Source organism: Armigeres subalbatus, chromosome 1, assembly GCF_024139115.2.
Source record: "Armigeres subalbatus isolate Guangzhou_Male chromosome 1, GZ_Asu_2, whole genome shotgun sequence".
Lineage (NCBI taxonomy): Eukaryota > Metazoa > Arthropoda > Insecta > Diptera > Culicidae > Armigeres > Armigeres subalbatus.
The window spans coordinates 239,516,731-239,533,404 of record NC_085139.1 but is presented as its reverse complement, the minus strand read 5'-3'; the positions used below and the strand labels follow the sequence as shown (position 1 = coordinate 239,533,404).

Sequence of the window (16,674 nt, the reverse complement as noted above, 5' to 3'; positions counted from 1 at the left end):
AACGGAAAGTTATTACTCATCATTGTAGACTTCCGTTCTAGTAGAAAAACGTTATGAACTTTCATAGAGTGTAACCGTGCACATGGCTGGGCCAGTAGCACCCATGTGCCATCCTTTGTCTGGTCCGGGCAGATACCGGCGCTACTATGGAGATTTATCTCGCAGTCAAATGCGGAGTTGTTGACGGAAGGGGGAGAGATAAGGAAACTTTTTGAAAAGTGGGGTTAGTTGAGAAATAATTACTCATTTCCACGATAGCATTGGAATGTTATGGAGTTATTATTTAATTGGTAGGGAGATGAAATTATGGTTTTATCTTTTCCGTACACTAACTGCAGGAGAAGCAAGGGAGAGGTGAAGTTTAACTCCACGAATTAAATATAATTAACTTTGCCTGATTTATTTTTTTTTCCAATTTCGTTTATTTGGTAGGCTCAGGCGTGTATAACACTTTACGGAGCCATTGTTCTTTGTGATATATACAATCAATATCATTTTATTATACGGTTAGTAAGAGGGGGGTAGAAGTCAGCGTACTCGTGGTGACTCGAGGTTAGTTTACAATGTTTAAGGATGGACGGGGCTAAGGATTTGGGATCAGGGAATTTCAGCTTCTCATCCTGGTATTTGGCGTCAGGGACGATGTGGCGTGTCGTCGTGCTCGAGGAATGGTTCGACTGGGAGCATCTTCCGGATGGCAAGAGCTATGGAGCTCTACGGAACAAAAAGGCAGAGACAGAACAAAAAAAACTTTAAAGAAAGAAAAAAAAAACAAAATGTTAGATTTTGATGTCAGAAGCGCAAAGAAAACTATAAATGGCCTGCATATAGACAACATCACGATCTCCCAAAACACCGCGAACTTCCCTGAAGGGTTGTTTACCTCGGGCCACAAGGGTATCCAATAATTGCTCTCTGGAGGCGTCATTTTCCGAGCAGGACCAAACTACGTGATCGATGTCATCATAACCGGCTCCGCACCTACATAAGTTGCTATCGACAAGGTTTATTCTGTACAGATGTGCGTTTAGTGAATAGTGATTAGACATAAGTCTCGACATCACGCGAATGAAGCCTCGACTTAAGTCCTCACCTCTGAACCACGCTCGCCCAGAAACTTTTGGAACTATGGAAAATAGCCACCGTCCAAGTTCGTTGTGTGTCCAATTTCTTTGCCAACTTTGAAGAGTACTCTGACGGACTAATGGGAAAAACTCGTTGCTCGAATATTGTCTATCATAAACTTCACCTTCCTGTGCGCCCACCTTTGCCAGCGAGTCTGCCTTCTCATTGCCGTAGATTGAGCAGTGAGATGGGACCCAAACAAAGGTAATCTTGAATGATCTTTCGACCAAAACACGCATCTGCTCTCTTATGTTTGTAAGAAAGTAAGATGCGTGCTTAACAGGTTTCATCGACCGGAGTGCCTCGATAGAACTAAGACTATCCGAGAAGATGAAATAATGGTCTACGGGCTGATTGGAAATTATCCCCAAAGCGAAGTTAATTGCTGCCAGCTCAGCAACATAAACCGAACACGGTTCCTGAAGTTTTCGGAAGGTGGTTGAATTTACATTGAAGACACCGAAGCCAGTGGATCCGTTGATGCGAGAACCATCAGTGAAATATCTGTTGTTGCAATTGACATGTTCATATTTTTCTGAAAAAAGGGAGGGAATAGATATTTGTCGAAGATGATCTGGTATTCCTTGAATAGCATGTTTCATGGACAGATCGTATACAATTGAGGAACTGTCGTTGGTGAAGTGAACTCGAGGTGGATTATAACACGGAAGACAAAGATCTGAAGAAATGTAGTTGAGATAGACTCTAAGGAATCTTGAACGACAAGTCAGTTCAAGCATTTTATCGAAGTTATCTAAGACAAGTGTGTTACTTGTTCCACATTTGACGAGTATTCTAAGTGTACGGTGCTTTAAAGGAGTGACTCCAGCAAGCACCTCCAGGCTCATGTTATGCGTCGAATGCATGCAGCCAAGGGCAATACGCAAACAACGATACTGAATTCGTTCCAATTTGATCAGGTGGCAATCAGCTGCTGAGAGGAAGCAGAAAGAGCCATACTCTAAAACAGAGAGAATAGTCGTTCTATAGAGTTTGATGAGGTCTTCCGGGTGAGCACCCCACCATGTTCCGGAGATAGAACGTAGAAAATGGATCCTTTTCCGGCATTTTTGTATCAAATACTCAAAATGGAGTTTCCAAGTACATTTAGAATCAAACACGACCCCAAGGTATTTAGAAGATAAAGATTGGTTGATGTCATCATTCAACAGTTTTAGTTTCAGTTGAGCTGGGTACCGCTTCCTAGTAAACACAACCAACTGAGTTTTTTGCGGTGAAAACTCGATTCCTAGATGTCTGGCCCAAACAGTCAGATTATCCAGGGTACTTTGCAATGGTCCTTGCAAGACAGCTGCACATGGACCTCTTAGAGAGACCACGGCATCATCTGCAAGTTGTCTGAGCGTGCATTATCCTTCCAAACAATTGTCAATATCTTTAAAATAAAAATTTTAAAGCAAGGGACTTCCATATGATCCTTGAAGAAGGCCCATGTAGCTATTTCTGGAAGTTGTCAGAGTGCCGAGTGTGAAGTGCATTTGTTTTTCTGACAACAAATTATACAAGAAATTGTTCAAAATAACGGGTAATCCACTACTGTGCAGATTGTCTGACAGTACTTCTATGGAAACTGAATCAAAAGCGCCCTTAATATCCAAGAATACTGAAGCCAATTGCTCCTTGTGCGCAAAGGCCAGCTGAATATCTGAAGAGAGCAACGCTAGACAATCGTTTGTTCCTTTACCTTTTCGAAAACCAAACTGAGTATTTGAGAGTAATGCATTTTGTTCGACCCAATGGTCGACTCTTGAAAGGATCATTTTCTCTAATAACTTTCTCATGCATGATAGCATGGCAATCGGTCGGTATGAATTGTGATTAGACGCTGGTTTCCCAGGCTTTTGAATAGCTATTACTTTGACCTGTCGCCATTCAGGTGGCACAATGTTGTACTCCATGAAACAGTTGTACAGGTCAAGTAATCGTCTTTTTGCGATATCTGGAAGGTTTTTAAGAAGATTGAATTTGATGTTATCGCATCCCGGAGCAGAGTTATTCGATGAAAGAAGAGACATAGAAAGTTCCAGCATTGTGAATGGTCCACCCAAAGAACCGGGATCAGTGACTGATTCTCGAAATAGCGGTTCTGCTGGTACGGAATTTGGGCAGACTTTTCTTGCGAAGTTGAATATCCATCGATTGGAGTATTCTTCACTCTCATTGGTGGAAATGCGGTTCCGCATGTTGCGAGTTGTTTTCCAAAGTGTTGTCATTGAGGTTTCTCGTGATAGTCCCTCGACAAAACGTCGCCAGTAGCTACGTTTTTTGCCTTGAGAAGATTTTTGAGTTTTCTTTCGAGCCTCAAATACTCTTCAAAGCTCTGACCTTCCGTGTTTACGGAAGGCCTTGAAACATCAGATTTCTCAGAATACAACTTAGTACATTCATCATCCCATCCAGGAGTGGCTGGTCTTCTGATGACAGATGTACTTGCAACGCGTCGTTTCTGAGCTTCTAGTGCGCTTTTTTGAATCAACTCAGTAAGGAATCGATATTCATCCAAAGGTGGAAGTGTATCAGTTGATTCAAAACCATTTTTACCGCCGATGCAAATTTTTGCCAGTCAATGTTCTTCGTGAGATCGAAAGGAACATTAACTGGCTCAGATTGTTGATAGCCACTCTTAATTGTGGTGACTATCGGCATATGGTCACTACCATGGGGATCTTGAATTACCTTCCACGTGCAATCTAATGATAGTGAATTTGAACATAAAGACAGATCAATACGGCTTTGTTGACCATTTGGTCCTATTCGAGTTACTTCACCAGTGTTCAAAATATTCAAATTGAAATCGTCACACAAATCATAGAAAATAGGCGCTCAATAATCGTCATACGTTTCGCCCCATCCAATACCATGTGCGTTCATATCACCCAATATCAATACTGGAGATGATATGAGGGAGACTGCGCTCCAAAAATGTCGACGATTAATAGAGGCATTTGGAGGAATGTACACTGAAGCTATGCAAAGATCTTTATTCTTTACATTTATTTGGCAAGCGACGATCTCTAGGCCATTAACAGTCGGAATGGGAATTTTGTAGAAGGAGTAGAACGCCACCATAATGATCATCCCGATCTTGGCGAATAATATTAAAATCGTGGAAGTTGATTTCATCTTCAGAAGAAAGCCATGTTTCACAGAGTGCAAATATATCGCAATCGGAATTGCGAATCAAAAACTTGAACACGTCTAATTTATTTTTCAGACTATGACAGTTCCACTGCAGCACAGTGATTGTATCTTGGGTATTGGTCGTATTATCCATCGAAAGATACAATTCCTGCAAGAAGGGGCCATGAAACAGTCAATTGCTTCAGATAACTTTCCACTGTTGGTATAAAAAGGTCAATGATAGGCCTCAATGAATTCGGAATATTGAATAAATTCAAAAAACGGTCCACAAGGTCCTTAAAGAAGATCAATCCTCGCTTGGACGGAATACTTTACTAGAAGTGCGAATTACTTTTATTCTTTCGTTGATTCTCTAGCCGGATGTTTCTTCGAAACATCGGATTTTAACAATGGCGGGAATGCCTTACTGCAACTAGGATCAAAAGAAGCAGTAGGGACAGGTTGCTTCAGGATTTTAAATAAACCCCATTACCTTCAGATTTTGCCAAGCTTTTATGGATGATTTTTGTTCTCTTGCGGCGCGATCCCGGGAAGACGGTTGCTTCCTCTTTTCGGGCACATGTACCTCCGCAGGATCATCCATATCGGCAGCGTCAGAGTCCAATTCATCAATGGATATGGAATCATAATAATCACTTACACGAACGGTGGCTGAAATAGCAGTCGATGCAGTGGCTGTGGCGGATGTGTCTTGCGACTTAACCATTTCCGCATACGACTGCTTGGAGCGCTGTACCAACGAGCGCTTCACTTTTTGGGTGCGCTTTTGTACACCGGGCATTCCTGCAAACCATGGGAGGATTCAAACCACAATAAGCACATTTTGTTGCCTGTTGCTGGCAGGACTCCTCCCTATGCCTTTCAGAACATTTGCCACAACGTGGTTTGTTGTCTAAAACTCGGCAGTGTGACCAAGTTGTTTGCAATTGGTACAATTAAATACCCTTGGCACAAAAAGACGCACCGGAAATAGCATGTTTTCAATATCAACATATTTTGGGAGCATCGAACCGGCGAACGTCACCCGAAGCGAACCTGACTTGGAATATACCTTCTTTCCATCTACCGTGGCTGCTGAATGCAATTCCTTGCAGTCCAGAATATCCACGGTAGACTCCATTGCATTCTTTAGGCGGCCTTTTCCCGCAAGTACATCCTTGCAAGTCAGGCTCGCTCGCTGCGTTGATCACACCTTCAATTTCGACCTCTCGCGAGGGGACATAAACCATATATTCAACATTGTACGCCCTGTCGCCAGCAATTTCATTCGCCACCTGGTATGTAGGTGCGGTGATGCGTAGTTTGTTCCTGTTGATCTGGCTAAAATCAAGCTTCGGAAAACGACGCGTCAAATCTCGTTTAATGCCGAGAAAATCTAGGCTTTTTACTTTCTGCCGAAAGTAAACAACCCAAGGCCCAGGCGAAGCCGCATGGTACAATCGAGTGCGCCCTCCATCTTTAGCAGGCACATTGCCTTCTCCAGTCTCCGCCTCCATTCTCACCCCGCAAGGTGGAAGGATAATTTTGCTTATACTAACTTAGAACTAATAGCAAATTAGAAAAACAAAACTTAAAAAAACTAATTTGATTAATTCTAAGCAGTCCCACTCTGTATTAAACAGAAGGAGAACAATAAAAGTTTTGCCACTTATCTGCCCCTGCTGCTGTAGGTAGCAGCAGTAACAATAGCCTGCTTCACTGGCGTCGCCAGAAGCAGCTACTTCACTCGCCGACAGCGATCGCCTTGGATCCGTAGGTAGGAGCACCACACAATAGCCTTTTCACTACCGAACACAATCCGCGATGAGACACAGCACACACGTCTGGCTCGTTCGAACTATCGGCACGGAATGAACTTTGCCTGATTTACTATGGAACAGTTGGTCGAATCACGAATACACGTGCAAACTTTTTTTCATTTCCAACAACCGAATCCTGTTACGTAGATGCGTTACGAAAAAACACGCTGAAAGAAACTTTTTTTTCTTCAAATTTTGTGGTACGGAAGTTTTATTTGTTGGTTATTTGACACATATCCGTATTAAGCTTTCCGTACCTGACGTCTATTTTTCACCGATTTCAAAGATGAAAACAGTTATGAATAAAACACTTTTTTACTGATTGTTTCCTAACAACTCTCATTCCCTCCAGGTTTTGCTTTATTTCGTAATCAATCCATGGTTTAAATTCAAAGCTATTCTTAATTCTGTAGGGTTCATTTGTCGTGGTGACGAAGCCTCAACAAAGAAATGAAAGAGGAATGTGACCTGGACCCAGGTCAAGGCTAAAACGAGCAACCGCTCAAGAAAAAGATCCTTTACGTTTGCACTATGTACCCCTAGGGGTACTCTGGACTGCCAAATTTGGCCATTTTGCTTGATTAGATTTCAAGTTATTGAGACATTTCTGTTTTATTTGTATGGAAGCTTCCCTCCCTTTCCAGGAGTCTCGAACCAACATGGAAACCTTTGATACCAGGCTGATTATTATTGAATTGAGTTTTTATAATCCATAACAGTTTATTGATTTAAATAATTTTTCATAAATTTCATAAATATCAAGCTATTGAAAACGAACGAAATAATGCATAGCTGGTACAACATAGCCTGTTTTTGATAGCCCATATTGATACATTACATTTAGATCAGTTGTTTTCAAAGTTTAACATTCAATGACGAACTCCCTTTTTTAGCTGTAAATGAAAATAATCATAACATATGGAAAACTGACTTGAACCCAAACGGGAGGCTTCCGAGCCTTTTGAAAGGAGCCTTCCGAGCTTCTAAAAAAAAGGCTTCCGATCCTCTTGAAAGGAGGCTACCGAAACACTTGAAAGGAGGCTTCCGAGTCACTTGAAAGGTGGCTTCCGAGCTACTTGAAAGGAGGTTTCCGAGTCTCTTGAAAGGAGGCTTCCGAGCCTCTTGAAAGGAGGCTTCCGAGCCTCTTGAAAGGAGGCTTCCGAGCCTCTTGAAAGGAGGCTTCCGAGCCTCTTGAAAGGAGGCTTCTTAGCCTCTTGAAATAAAGCTTTCGAGGCTCTTGAAAGAAGGCTTACGAGCATCTTTAAAGGAGAATTTCGAGCCTATTAAAAAGAAGCTTTTGAGCCTCTTGAAAGCAAGCCTTCGAGCCTCTTGAAAGGAGGCTTTCGAGCCTCTTGGAAGGAGGCTTTTAAGCCACTTGAAAGGAGGCTTCCGAGCCTCTTGAAAGGAGGCTTCCGAGACTCTTGATAGGAGGCTTCCGAGCCTCTTGTAAGGAAGCCTCCGAGCCTCTTGAAAGGAGGCTTCCGAGCCTCTTGGAAGGAGGCTTCCAGAGCCTCTTGGAAGGAGGCTTGAGCCTCTTGGAAGGAGGCTTCCAGGCCTCATTAAAGGAAGCTTTCAGGCCTTTTAAAAGGATGATTCCGAGCCACTTGAAAGAAGGCTTCCGAGCCTCTTGAAAGGAAGCTTCCGAGCCTCTTGGAAGGAGGCTTTTGAGGAACTTGAAAGGAGGCTTCCAAGCCTCTTGAAAGGAGGCTTCCAAGCCTCTTGAAAGGAGGCTTCCAGGCCTCTTGAAGGAGGCTTCCGAGCCTCTTGAAAGGAGGCTTCAGGACTCTTGATGGGAGGCTTCCAGGCCTCTTGTAAGGAAGCTTCCAGGCCTCTTGAAAGGAGACTTCCGTGCCTCTTGAAAGGAAGCTTCCGTGCCTCTTGAAAGGAGGCTTCCATGTCTCTTGAAAGGAGGCTTCCGAGCCTCTCGAAAGGAGGCTTCTGGGCCTCTTTAAATGAGGCTTCCAGGCCTCTTGAAAGGAGGCTTTCAGGCCTCTTGAAGGAGGCTTCCAGGCCTCTTGAAAGGAGGCTTCCAGGCCTCTTGAAAGGAGGCTTGAGCCTCTTGAAGGAGGCTTCCAGGCCTCTTGAAAGGAGGCTTGAGCCTCTTGAAAGGAGGCTTCTGAGGCCTCTTGAAAGGAGGCTTCCTGAGCCTCTTGAAAGGAGGCTTCCAGGCCTCTTGAAGGAGGCTTCCAGGCCTCTTGAAGGAGGCTTCCAGGCCTCTTGAAAGGAGGCTTCTGAGCCTCTTGAAAGGAGGCCTGAGCCTTGAAAGGAGGCTTCCGAGCCTCTTGAAAGGAGGCCTGAGCCTCTTGAAGGAGGCTTCCGGAGCCTCTTGAAAGGAGGCTGGGCCTCTTGAAGGGCTTCCTGAGCCTCTTGAAGGAGGCTTCCGGGCCTCTTGAAAGGAGGCTTCCGAGCCTCTTGAAAGGAGGCTTCCGAGCCTCTTGAAAGGAGGCTTCCAGGCCTCTTGAAAGGAGGCTGAGCCTCTTGAAGGAGGCTTCCGGGCCTCTTGAAAGGAGGCTTCCGAGCCTCTTGAAAGGAGGCTTCTGAGCCTCTTGAAAGGAGGCTTCCAGGCCTCTTGAAAGGAGGCTTGAGCCTCTTGAAAGGAGGCTTCCTGAGCCTCTTGAAAGGAGGCTTCTGAGCCTCTTGAAGGAGGCTTCCGAGCCTCTTGAAAGGAGGCTTGAGCCTCTTGAAAGGAGGCTTCTGAGCCTCTTGAAAGGAGGCTTGAGCCTCTTGAAAGGAGGCTTCTGAGCCTCTTGAAAGGAGGCTTGAGGCCTCTTGAAAGGAGGCTTCTGGGCCTCTTGAAGGAGGCTTCCAGGCCTCTTGAAAGGAGGCTTCCGAGCCTCTTGAAGGAGGCTTCCAGGCCTCTTGAAAGGAGGCTTCCGGGCCTCTTGAAAGGAGGCTTCTGAGCCTCTTGAAAGGAGGCTCTGAGCCTCTTGAAGGAGGCTTCCAGGCCTCTTGAAAGGAGGCTTCGAGCCTCTTGAAGGAGGCTTCCGAGCCTCTTGAAAGGAGGCTTCCTGAGCCTCTTGAAAGGAGGCTTCTGAGCCTCTTGAAAGGAGGCTTCCTGAGCCTCTTGAAAGGAGGCTGAGGCCTCTTGAAAGGAGGCTTCCGAGCCTCTTGAAAGGAGGCTTCCAGGCCTCTTGAAAGGAGGCTTCCAGGCCTCTTGAAAGGAGGCTTCTGAGCCTCTTGAAAGGAGGCTTCCGAGCCTCTTGAAAGGAGGCTGGAGCCTCTTGAAAGGAGGCTTCCAGGCCTCTTGAAAGGAGGCTGAGCCTCTTGAAAGGTGGCTTCCGGGCCTCTTGAAAGGAGGCTTCTGAGCCTCTTGAAAGGAGGCTTCCAGAGCCTCTTGAAAGGAGGCTTCTGAGCTTCTTGAAAGGGAGGCTCCTGAGCCTCTTGAAAGGAGGCTTCCTGAGCCTCTTGAAAGGAGGCTTCCGGGCCTCTTGAAAGGAGGCTTCCGGGCCTCTTGAAAGGAGGCTTCTGAGCCTTTTGAAAGGAGGCTTCCGGGCCTCTTGAAAGGAGCCTTCCGGGCCTCTTGAAAGGAGCCTTCCGGGCCTCTTGAAAGGAGCCTTCCGGGCCTCTTGAAAGGAGGCTTCTGAGCCTCTTGAAAGGAGGCTTCCGAGCCTCTTGAAAGGAGGCTTCCGAGCCTCTTGAAAGGAGGCTTCCAGGCCTTTTCAAAGGAGGCTTCCTGATCCTCTTGAAAGGAGGCTTCCGAGCCTCTTGAAAGCAGGCTTCCGAGCCTCTTGAAAGCAGGTTTCCGAGCCTCTTGAATGCAGGCTTCCAAGCCTCTTGAAAGCAGGCTTCCGAGTCTCTCGAAAACAGGCTTCCAAGCCTGTTGAAAGAAGGCTTCCGAGCCTCTTGAAAGGAGGCTTCCAGACCTCTTCAAAGGAGGCTTTCAGGCCTCTTGAAAGGAAGCTTCCTGAGCCTCTTTAAAGGAGGCTTCAGGCTTCTTGAAAAAGGCTTCCAGAGCCTCTTGAAAGGAGGCTTCCAGGCCTCTTGAAAGGATGCTTCAGGCCTCTTGAAAGGAGGCTTCCGAGCCTCTTGAAAGGAGGCTTCCGAGCCTCTTGAAAGCAGGCTTCTGAGCCTCTTGAGAGCAGGCTTCCGAGCCTCTTGAATGCAGGCTTCCAAGCCTCTTGAAAGCAGGTCTCCGAGTCTCTCGAAAACAGGCTCCGAGCCTGTTGAAAGAAGGCTTCTGAGCCTCTTGAAAGGAGGCTTCCAGACTCTTGAAAGGAGGTTTCCGACCCTTTTAAAAGGAGGCTTCGAGCCTTTTGAAAGGAGGCTTCTGATCCTTTTGAAAGGAGGCTTCCAGGCCTCTTGAAAGGAGGCTTCCAGGCCTCTTGAAAGGAGGCTTCCAGCCTCTTGAAAGGAGGCTTCAGGCCTCTTGAAAGGAGGCTTCAGGCCTCTTGAAGGAGGCTTCTGAGCCTCTTGAAAGGAGGCTTCCAGGCCTCTTGAAAGGAGGCTTCTGAGCCTCTTGAAAGGAGGCTTCAGGCCTCTTGAAAGGAGGCTTCCGAGCCTCGTGAAAGGAGGCTTCAGAGCCTCTTGAAAGGAGGATTCCGAGCCTCTTGAAAGGAGGCTTCCGAGCCTCTTGAAAGGAGGCTTCCGAGCTCGGTGAAAGGAGGCTTCCTGAGCCTCTTGAAGGAGGCTTGAGCCTCTTGAAAGGAGGCTTGAGCCTCTTGAAAGGAGGCTTCCAGGCCTCTTGAAGGAGGCTTCCGAGCCGCTTGAAAGGAGGCCTCCGGGCCGCTTGAGAGGAGGCCTCTTGAAAGGAGGCTTCCGAGCCTCTTGAAAGGAGGCTTCCGAGCCTCTTGAAAGGAGGCTTCCGAGCCTCTTGAAAGGAGGCTTCAGAGCCTCTTGAAAGGAGGCTTCCAGGCCTCTTGAAAGGAGGCTTCGAGCCTCTTGAAAGGAGGCTTGAGCCTCTTGAAAGGAGGCTTCCGAGCCTCTTGAAAGGAGGCTTCCAGGCCTCTTGAAAGGAGGCTTCAGGCCTCTTGAAAGGAGGCTGAGCCTCTTGAAGGAGGCTTCCAGGCCTCTTGAAAGGAGGCTTCCAGGCCTCTTGAAGGAGGCTGGGGCCTCTTGAAAGGAGGCTTCCAGGCCTCTTGAAAGGAGGCTCTGAGCCTCTTGAAAGGAGGCTTCGAGCCTCTTGAAAGGAGGCTCTGAGCCTCTTGAAAGGAGGCTTCCGAGCCTCTTGAAAGGAGGCTTCCTGAGCCTCTTGAAAGGAGGCTTCCGGGCCTCTTGAAAGGAGGCTTCTGAGCCTCTTGAAAGGAGGCTTCCGGGCCTCTTGAAAGGAGGCTTCCTGAGCCTCTTGAAAGGAGGCCTGAGCCTCTTGAAAGGAGGCTTCCAGGCCTCTTGAAAGGAGGCTCTGAGCCTCTTGAAAGGAGGCTCTGAGCCTCTTGAAAGGAGGGCTCTGAGCCTCTTGAAAGGAGGCTTCCGAGCCTCTTGAAAGGAGGCTTCCAGGCCTCTTGAAAGGAGGCTTCCAGGCCTCTTGAAAGGAGGCTTGAGCCTCTTGAAAGGAGGCTTCCGAGCCTCTTGAAAGGAGGCTTCTGAGCCTCTTGAAAGGAGGCTTCCAGGCCTCTTGAAAGGAGGCTTCCGAGCCTCTTGAAAGGAGGCTTCCGAGCCTCTTGAAAGGAGGCTTCCGAGCCTCTTGAAAGGAGGCTTCCGAGCCTCTTGAAAGGAGGCTTCCAGAGCCTCTTGAAAGGAGGCTTCCGAGCCTCTTGAAAGGAGGCTTCCAGGCCTTTTGAAAGGAGGCTTCCGAACCTCTTGAAAGGAGGCTTCCAGGCCTTTGAAAGGAGGCTTCTGAGCTCTTGAAAGGAGGCTTCCTGAGCCTCTTGAAAGGAGGCTTCTGAGCCTCTTGAAAGGAGGCTTCTGAGCCTCTTGAAAGGAGGCTTCTGAGCATCTTGAAAGGAGGCTTTGAGCCTTTTGAAAGGAGGCTTCCAGGCCTTTTGAAAGGAGGCTTCCAGGCCTCTTGAAAGGAGGCTCTGAGCCTCTTGAAAGGAGGCTTCTGAGCCTCTTGAAAGGAGGCTTCCAGGCCTCTTGAAAGGAGGCTTCTGAGCTCTTGAAAGGAGGCTTCTGAGCCTCTTGAAAGGAGGCTTCTGAGCCTCTTGAAAGGAGGCTTCTGAGCCTCTTGAAAGGAGGCTGGAGCCTCTTGAAAGGAGGCTTGGAGCCTTTGAAAGGAGGCTTCCAGGCCTCTTGAAAGGAGGCTTCCAGGCCTCTTGAAAGGAGGCTTCTGAGGCTCTTGAAAGGAGGCTTCCAGAGCCTCTTGAAAGGAGGCTTCCGAGGCCTCTTGATAGGAGGCTTCGAGTCTCTTGAAAGGAGGCTTCCGAGTCTCTTGAAAGGAGGCTTCCAGGCCTCTTGAAAGGAGGCTTCCGAGCCTCTTGAAAGGAGGCTTCCGAGCCTCTTGAAAGGAGGCTTCCGAGCCTCTTGAAAGGAGGCTTCCGAGCCTCTTGAAAGGAGGCTTCCGAACCTCTTGAAAGGAGGCTTCCGAACCTCTTGAAAGGAAGCTTTGAAGCCTCTTTGAAGGAGGCTTCCGAGCCTCTTGAAATGAGGCTTCTGAGCCTCTTGAACGGAGGCTTCTGAGCCTCTTGAAAGGAGGCTTTCGAGTCTCTTGAACGGCGGCTTTCAAATCTCGTGAAAGGAGGCTTCCGAGCGTCTTAAACGGAGACTTCCGAGCCGCTTGAAAGGAGGCTCCCTAATATTTTGAAAGAAGGCTTGAAAGGAGGCTTCCGAGCCTTGTGAAAGGAAGCTTCCAAGCCTCTTTGAAGGAGGCTTCCGAGCCTCTTGAAATTAGGCTTCCGAGCCTCTTGAAATTAAGCTTACAAGCCTCTTGAAAGGAGGGTTCCGAGCCTCTTGAAAGGAGGCTTCCAAACCTCGTGAAAGGAGGCTTCCGAGCCTCTTAAACGGAGACTTCCGAGCCTCTTGAAAGGAGGCTCCCAAGCATTTTGAAAGAAGGCTCCCTAGCCTCTTGAAATGAGGCTTCCGAGCCTCTTGAAAGGAGGCTTCCGAGCCTCTTGAAAGGAGGCTTCCGAGCCTCTTGAAAGGAGGCTTCCGAGCCTCTTGAAAGGAAGCTTCCAAGCCTCTTTGAAGAAGGCTTCCGAGTCTCTTGGAATGAGGCTTCCGAGCCTTTTGAAAGGAAGCTTCCAAGCCTCTTTGAAGGTGGCTCTTGAAATGAGACTTTCGAGCCTCTTGAACGGAGGCATTCGAGCCTCTTGAAAGGGGGCTTCCGAGCCTTTTAAAAGGGGGCTTCCGAACCTCTTGAAAGGAGGCTTCCGAGCCTCTTGAAAGGAGGCTTCCGAGCCTCTTGAAAGGAGACTTTCGAGCCTCTTGAAAGGAGGCTTTCGAGCCTCTTGAAAAGAGGCTTCCGAGCCTTTTTAAAGGAGGCTTCAGAGCCTCTTGATAGGAGGCTTCCGAGCCTCTTGAAAGCAGGCTTCCGAGCTTCTTGAAAGCAGGCTTCCGAGCTTCTTGAAAGCAGGCTTCCGAGCTTCTTGAAAGCAGGCTTCCGAGCGTCTTGAAAGGTAACTTCCTATCCAGTAGGGTAAAAATTACACTCAAATTTCAACATCTCTAATATTGGAGAAAGGAAAGGAGCTTTAAATTAATATGATTTCTTTCACACTTCAAAGAGCGAGCAGCGCTTTAGCCATATGGCATAGAGCAAGGAAATTTGGGAAAAATACCTTTGTCCCATCTCTGGTTGTTTGGCAGAAAGGGCCTTTTGACCGAAAAAGTCATTTGGCCGACACGATCAAATAGTCGACCCGTTCGACCATATGGCTCTTCCCGCAAAATGGCCGCTTCGACCAAACGGCATTTTCGGTCAACAAATCTAGTCGACCAAACGACGTTTTCTACCGTTTGCCCATTTACTTACGAATTACTTTCGGCCAGATGGGTTTCGGCTAAACAACTAAGTTTCGGCCTTCTGACCAGTGATGGGAAATGTCAAAAAAAAATGTCATGGCATTGCTATTACTAATTTTCTAATAACTTTTTCCAGAAGCCATTTACAGTTCGGTTTTTTTGATTGACATGAAGTATTTAAAGGGTCCTAGAACTTTGTCGAACAGATCATTGTTCTGAATACAAAGTGTGAGTCATGAGAGCAAGATCAAAAAAATGTCACGGAATGTCATGACATTAATGTCATTTGACACTAATTCGACTTTTACGTCGCCAATATCATGTTTAGAGAAATTACCTGTTAGAAAAAGTTTTCGGGTCCTTTGAGGGCTACATGTTTACATGTAAAACCTAATTGTAAATAACTTGTGAAAAAAGTTATTAGCAAATTAGTCCCATGACATCAAAATGACATTTCCGTCACTGCTTCTGACCTTCCTCCAAATTACTAAATCCTTGAAGACAGGCCTCAATCGATGCATACATAACACCTTTTCAAATATGGTTAACAGAACTTTGGTTTTGCGTGTAGAGCTGAAAACCAATATACCAGGGTGTGGCATCCTAGCTAGGGTATATGTGTGATTGGGCCAGTTGGTGATGAATGCGAAAGAAGGCGGGAGTGCGTGCTGTTGCATAAGAAAATGATAAGCATAACAAGTGATCTGGAGATCAAACCTCGGAGCTCTATGATAGATACATTTATGGAAAATATACAAAAAACGCAATAAACTTCCCAATGTGTACTTTAGACCCTTTTCCGTATCGTACATATATCAGATTTAGATTATATTTTTTCTAGAATTTGATATAAGCATTTTTAAATTATCTTTCAATGCTGTGCTGTACAATTTGTTTTTACTTGAATTCGTCTATAAAAAATCAAATTTGAGTATCATGTCATGTAGGAAGCTTTTTGACTAATATCAAAAAGTCAAAACATTTCCCGTTTCTATTCAATACAGTGCCGAGAGTATTCATTCATGAAAAATCACATCAATCGCTCATCCGCTTCCTGTCTATTTTCGCACGTTTGATCGATCCCTCGACAAACAACCTTCACTTGAATCCGCCACCACCCCAGGAGGCCATTCCAAAGCGAGGCTAAGGTGGGATAATCTGCAGGCGTTCAAATCAGGCGCCATGAATAATGCATGAATCGAGAGCCTACCCAGACGGAAATTTTGTGACTTCATCTGCTCCAGATGCCGTTCTATTAGGTCAACGGTGACGGTGATGTGGTGGATTTTTATCACAATGGACCATTACTCTTTTTCTCACACGTCGTCGATGTTCCGCTGCCCAATCTAGGAACGGCAAATTTATTACTCATTCTTGCGTCTAGGGAATTCTTGACGCAAACACACGTCCGAGAACAGGGAAATATTCAAGAAAGGCCGACCTGAAGCAGGAAGCCAGATGTTTATCGTATCCGAGTCGAGCGCTCGAGGTATACCCATTTTAATCAACCTGTCAGAAATGCTGAGAAATGAGATGATAGCTTCCACACACAAATCAAGAGGTACAAATCTACGAATCTGAAGGAAGTATAGGAAACACCGGAGGAAAACATTGGTCGGATTTTCCCTTGAGATGTTGATCCAGGTCATGTACCTTTCATCCATCGTAATTCTATAAATTCACTGTTTGAAAAGGATCAAGAGAAACAATCATCCACAGAATATTACCTTCCGAGAAAAGAGGAGTTTGTTCATAGGAAAAGAAAAGCAAACGGGGATGTATTTGAGTGTATTGTGGGTGTGATTTTCTTTCTCTTCTCTAGATGGATAAATGAACTCTAATGACTGGCTCTTAATCAGGATGTGGATTTTTTTATTGCATGATAGATGTCTAAGGCAAATTGGCTGTGTACTCTTGAGGGCAAACTTGGGACCTTTTTTATATACATTGTTATTATACATTATACTGCTTGGTAACTTTATCATGCTGCCTTTTCTAGAGTAATTACTAGAAAATTAATGAAAACAATAAGCCTTCATGGTGGACCTGTGAAACGTACCTCATTACCAACGTTTGTGCGATTGATTTTTAATGATATAGCGGACATGTATTTTGAACATCCTTCTAACAGGTTCTGTAATGAATCAGATTTTTTTTTTGCAACGGAATAATTATCTGTATATGGACATGTCTATCTAACTATCGGATGGCGCGGTCTCTGCCGCTAGAGAGCCATTTATCTTTAAAAGTGTTCTAGCCGTTGCGGTCAATGAGGAAGCAATTTAAGTTCAGTGCATTATTGAAGCTTTCAACGATCAGTTTTTCTCTTGGTCGAAAACAGTGGCGGCAGCGCTGAAAACTCCGTGCCAACCTAGTTCAAAAACATTTATATCACAAATAATCAATTATCGAATTTGAATTTTAAATTAATGTTATGCCCACTGACTAAACTTAATGCATTCATTGAATTTGCAACAATAATAATTTAATTCTGCGTTAAGTGAATATTTTCATGGGATTATATGCACTGGTTTGTGTCGGTGGCATATGTTTGTGATGCTCAACGATATGAAACTAATTAATGGCCATTTTCCGTTTCATTAATCGATTAGCTTGATCCGATGTATTGAGTTTCAGATGATGCAATTAGGATGAAAATATCTGCTTGAGCTTGACACGAAAATGCAAGTATATGAGGGGATATCATAACCACGAGAACGTTTTTGTTTTCCAAAACATTGTGTTACGAATGCTA

At 45.8% G+C, this 16,674-nt stretch overlaps 1 protein-coding gene across 3 annotated transcripts in view; it reads right to left on the bottom strand.

The window, feature by feature from the left end:
• LOC134212017 (transcription factor mef2A) overlaps positions 1-16,674 on the bottom strand; it is a 356,530-nt gene that overhangs the window by 166,618 nt on the left and 173,238 nt on the right. The window lies entirely within an intron of this gene.